This window comes from Lygodium microphyllum, chromosome 23 (assembly GCF_053477565.2).
Source record: "Lygodium microphyllum isolate KBCC chromosome 23, Lygodium_microphyllum_v1.1.10, whole genome shotgun sequence".
Classification (NCBI taxonomy): Eukaryota; Viridiplantae; Streptophyta; class Polypodiopsida; order Schizaeales; family Lygodiaceae; genus Lygodium; species Lygodium microphyllum.
In genome coordinates, this window is record NC_141157.1 from 28,224,022 (window position 1) to 28,230,021 (window position 6,000).

Consider the following 6,000-nt stretch of genomic DNA (forward strand, 5'->3'; position numbering starts at 1 on the left):
AGGTGGATTCCTTATGCGAGAAGTTGACGGGGATGCCTGTCCTTTTCGGGCGTCACTTTAATTTAATGTGAAAGTGGGTGATTTCGCAAAATACATATTTAAATTAATAGACGTTTATGAGTTTAGAGTGGGCACTCGTATTAGATTAAGGTTAGGACCGAGTTCCAACCTATTTATTTATTTTGTAGCTGAAAATTGCTAGGTATTCACTTTTGTCGATTTAATTTTATTATTTTCTAACAATTGTGAATGCTTCAGTTGATGTGTAGAGCACACGAGGGTGGCGTTGGTGGGAAGCACTGGGGGCAATAGCGTATATTCAAGTTACTTAGAAGAAATTGTTATTTTTGATGAGCGCGCGTCTTATTATTAAAGGTGTGGCGCTAATATTTATTTAGGCACGCTTATTTATTGAAGCACTTGATATATATCTATTATCTTGTATGCGCATGGGCGCATGGTTTAAATATTCATTATTGGACATTGTATTTGGGCACTACCCGACTTTTGGGCCGCCCAACCACTTTATTCTTTATTTGGACAAAAGCAAACACAAAAGCTAAAGCATGTTAATTGTAAAATTGGGATATTTTTGAGCTTTGAGATGAATAAATTTATAAATACATGCTTTGTGGAGCGCTCACACAAGGCATGGGGGGAGATTATACCAAATTTGTCTTTTTGCCTCATGTCGTGGAAGTCTATTCTCTTGAATTTTGAGCTTAAAGTAGAGTTCTTTGTTCTTGGGGACCTTTCGATGCTCGTTATGTACGCATACAGCATCCGATTTGTGCACCATAGAAGGAGCAAGTGAATAAATTGTTTGAGGTTTTTCAACTTTGTGGATCATTCTGGGTTAGTGATTGGTACGACAAAAAAAAAAGGTGTTGTACTTAGGGTATGATGACCCTCCTAATTGGCTTTTTACTATGGCCTAGAAGTGATAGTTAAAGGCCATGTGTTTACATACCTAGGCTACCCCTTAAGTTGTGTCTCACTCAAAAGTGAGAGGTTTCTGTGGCTTAGGTCCAATAGTGGATATCAAGAGTCTAGTTTTTAATTGGAAGAATTGTTTTTCTTAACTCAATTTGAATGGCCTCCATTGTATTTGTTGCAAGTTTCTTTGTCTTTAGCAGAGCTGCTTGGAATGCATTGGAGAAGATGTCGAGGTAGTTCTTATGGGCTTAGAAGAAAAGCTCTGCATGGCACTCAATATCATGGGAGATGGTGAGACTGAAGAAAAAACAAAAGGTGGAATGGGGATCAAACCACTACATTCCAAGGCTAATATATTAGCCCTTAAGCTAATTAACAAGGTGGATATACTAATCAAATGTGGGCAATAATATGTCACAAATTTATCATAGGCATATACATTAAAGGTTTGGTCTGGCAAGGCCTCAATTAGGACATCCTGATTTCTAACGATGTATACGCCAAGATCAAAGCTTCGTTAGCTCTCTGCAATTTAGTTTGGATGCAAAGAATGTTTGTAAAAGAGGCAAAGAGGAGCAATGATGGGAATGGTAGAGGTGATCCCTCACTAGGTCAAATAGTCCAATTTTTTGACAGAGTATTTGAGAATGATTTTGCACCACTTTGAGTCAACCCAAAGCTATCTAAGTTCTTGTACAACAAAGGTGTGCAGAGATGGCTCAACTTATGGCATCTTGAGCAATTAAGGTGGCTAAGTGGCCTTGAAAGAATGCATAAGTTGTGGCTCACGAATGAGGAATAGTTGTGGCTTATAGGTTCTATTTGAGAAAGAAGCAAAACTAGCCTACATCACACATCAAGAAAAAAGCCTCGCTACATAGTAGCTTCAAATATAAGGCCAATAAACCTCGGCTAAGTGTAACAAGAGAAAATACTTCCAATCCTTCGAACATCACTTGGTAATGGAGACCCTTAAGCATTGGTGTAAAAGTGTACCTAGAACCAAAATGTGGACTTAGAAGAGGAGAATCATTCAGTCCAAAAGTCCAGAGTGCTGGGGGTAAAGATGCACGTGCCTAGCCCCATGTGTATTAGTTACATTGATAGTGCCCACACATTGGTATACTATAGGTGGTGTGCACCCATCACTATTACTTCATTCTTTATTCTTTCAATGACATTTCAATAAGGGAAGGCTGATCACACATTGTGATTGTTGAATAAGGGATGATTAAAACCTTGTATCACCTACTATGCAAGTGCATGGAATTTAGGAAGCTCTGGAAGGAGATTAGCACCTAGATTGAGAAAGTTGACTTCTATCCATACATATTTCTAGTCCTTCAATTTCTTGTGTACCATTATATTTGATGCCTTGAAATGGAGACTTAGCTTTGTACAAGGAAGGACTAGTCTCTAATTGCAATCTCTTAACCAACTTTTCAAAAATAGAATCATGGGAGCTACCATCATCATGTAAAATGGTAACTTCAAAATATTTCATAAAACCTTTCATCTTAAGTAAAGAATACAAAGAAAAATGTGTCTCTAACTTTCTATTGTTTGACAAGTCTTACGGTAAAGAATTTGCAGTTCAATTAAGAGCATAGTCAAGTACCTCCTCGATGTTGTACAATTGGGTTGTGGTATAATTATTGTTGGATGGAACCTTTGCTCCACAATTTTCTTGAATGTGACCTAGTTGTCCACATGATATCAAGTAGGCTTGAATCTTTTGCATTGGGCATTGAGGCTTGTAATTTGAGGTTTTACCTTATCATCTCCAAGCTTTTGTTCAGCTTTGCTTTTTGGTTGGAAGTTTTGGAGGTCAATTGGGTTGAAAAGGATTAGTGTGATAACTTGAAGGGTTTCTTCAGGTTACTATTGCTATTGAAGGGGTAGGATTGGTTGGATTGTTGACCATAAACACTTTGGGCGATGGCCTTAAATTTTTTATCGGCATCATGGGCATATGAAATAGCATCCTAAGGAGAAGTAGGTTCAAGAGAATTTAGCTTAGCTTGAGTTCCACCCCATCCTAGTATTTACGTTCTAGCATGCTCTTAAAAACTTCCTCAAGCATGCATAAAATAAAAAGACATTGCCAAAATCTTTTGGTGTAGATAAATATGCTATCACCATTTTGTTAAGATACATTTTTCCAATTTTACCTTACATGGATATGAAAATGAGGTGGAGGGAAAGATTATTTGACTTTTCTTAAAATTCATTCCACATTTTTGGTTGATTGTTTTGGTAGGCATTCCAATTAAACAATACTTTATTTATCAATAGTTGGTGATATAATTAATTTTGTATTTTTTCAAAAAGACTACCTCATTGAAGTAGTCATTGAATTGGCTCAACCAAGACAAAAAAAAAAATCCATACTTTTTACCATCAAATTTAGAAAGCTGAAAAAGACCTATGACTTGATTTTCTAGTTCTTCTTGGTTTATTGTGCTTTAAAGTTGCCTTGTAAGATGCAAGTGATCCAATCACCCTCATCTTATATGGATACACTTGTTGTTCCTGCCTTTGAAAAACCTTTATAACATCTGCAAGATTATGTTGGAGAAGATCAATTTGTCATTACAAGGATATTTCAAGAAGATGTGATTCCATATTAACTTCATCGATATTGGAAGGTCCCCACATTCTTGAAGATAATAGTTTGTGGGCAAGAATGTCAGAGAGAGAACCAGGGAGAGAGAAAGAGGAGAGAGAAAGACTGCAGAGGAGAGAGAAAGACTGCATGGAGAGAGAGAATAAGAGTGACGAGGAGAGAGAAAGACTAGAATTGGAGAGAGAAAGACAGGAAAGATGAAGAAGCCATGGAAGCTTAGAACAAGAAGGGAGAGAAAGATTGTAAATGTATTGATTTGTCAAAAGATGCGAAAAATTACAACTTCTCTCCTTATATACCAGTGTCTATGTGACATGGCATATTATTAGCATTCTAACTATTCCCAGCTTCTTACAATCCATCCCTTCCCAAAAGTTTTTGTCCTCAAAAACAAACCTAGAAAGAACTAAAGAAGAGATGGATAGAACAGAGTACTACTCTGTTTTACAGCTTTACAAATGGGAAATGAATGAAGAATTATCATTACAAGGGCTGAATTTGAAGAACGAAAAGAGGACCCCACTATATACATGATTTGAAGAACTTCAGAAACAATTGGAGCCATAGAATCTTCAACAAATAGTTCCAGAAGAAAGTAGACAGCTTGCTGAAATAATAGTCCTTGCTGGACTAAATCTGCCATAACTTTTGATAGAAGTGTCCAAACGAGATGTACCACCTATCAAAACGAAGCTCTTGAAGAGTACTTTAAGCTCATGTAGATAGCTCAATTCTGAAAATGAAGTACGACAAAAACTGTTCTAAAATAACGTGCTGTCCTGAACCAGTCTGCATCAATACTAGCTCCATAAGCAATAGGCTTCAGCCACCAATGTATCCCTCAAGTATGGATACTCATCCAATATTGAATCAGGTCTCCAATAAGCCTCTTCAGAGGGTAAACCTCTCCATTTAATCAAATATTCCACAATAGAACGTGATCGAAGCTTCTTTTCACGCTGACCTATAACAGCCTCTGGGATGTACTGAACAAGACCATCTTCATCAATAGGTGGCAGCTCATCAACTAAATCCACTGGATCACCATAATAGGGCTTGAGCTGACTAACATGGAAGACGTTATGAATCTTTGTAGAAGAGGGAAGCTCTAGTCTGTATGCCAAATCTCCAATCCGCTTAAGGATCCTGTAAGGGCCATAGAATCTGTGGGCAAGCTTATTACTGGATCCATCTTTCAATGTAGAGTACTTGGATTTGGGCACCTTCAACAAAACCAGCTCTCCTTCCTGGAACTCTAAAGGCCTCCTCTTCTCATCAGCATACATCTTCATCTAATCTTGAGCCTTCCTTAGATTCACCTTGCATTGCTGAAGAAGGGTCTGCATTCTTTCCAACTCTTCCTTCCCATGAGGGTTGATCTTTTCATTAAAAATGACTGTGGGCAAGGGCACCTTGTAACCATACAAAGCCTCAAAGGGTGAAACTCCTATGCTCGCATGAGTGGAATTATTATAAGCAAACTCAGCCAGGTGTAACCAAGAATCCCATGAGGTTTGGACATCATAGCAAAAATGGCGAAGATAAGTCTCCAACCATTTATTAACTCTCTCTGTCTGTCCATCAGTTTGGGGATGATAAGCCGTAGATGGAGCCAACTTAGTACCCATAGATGTAAATACCGCTTGCCAAAAGTTACTCATAAACTTTGAGTCCCTATCATGGACAATCACCTGCGGTAATCCATGTAATCTGAAAATATGCTCCATAAACTGGTTGGCCACTTGAGAAGCAGTAAACTGAATTTTTGTTGGGATAAAATGAGCTGCTTTGGTGAGTCTGTCAACCACCACATAAATAGTATGGTGCTCCTCCTGAAGCTTAGGCAACAAAGAACCTTTGCCCCATGCTTTGGCAGTGAGATGTTCAGCATAGAGAGAGATATTTGAAGAGGTTCTTGACATCCACCATGAAAGCTTCAGCCAAAAGCTTGAAGGAGAGAGAAGAGAAGCTCTCTTTTGAAAAGTAACTGTAGTTTAGCCTCTAATTAAGCCCGGTTAACCATCCTTTACCCTAATTACCTCCATTTTTGCATGAAATTTGATGACGTCCAGCCATTTAAGCCTTTACCCGCCATATCTGACCTTGGATATCTCCAGATGTAGTCATTTGCTAACTGTAGTTGTCCTGCAGCACTCCACTAGTCACTGTCTTGTACCATTTTTGTCTGAAATTGGTTTTGAAATAGGAAAATAGGAGTGAAAATGGAAGAAAATAATGGATCAAAGACTGAAGCTCTGATACCACTTGTCAGAGAGAGAACCAGGGAGAGAGAAAGAGGAGAGAGAAAGATTGCAGAGGAGAGAGAAAGATTGCAGGGAGAGAGAGAATAAGAGTGACGAGGAGAGAGAAAGACTAGAATTGGAGAGAGAAAGACAGGAAAGATGAAGAAGCCATGGAAGCTTAGAACAAGAAGGGAG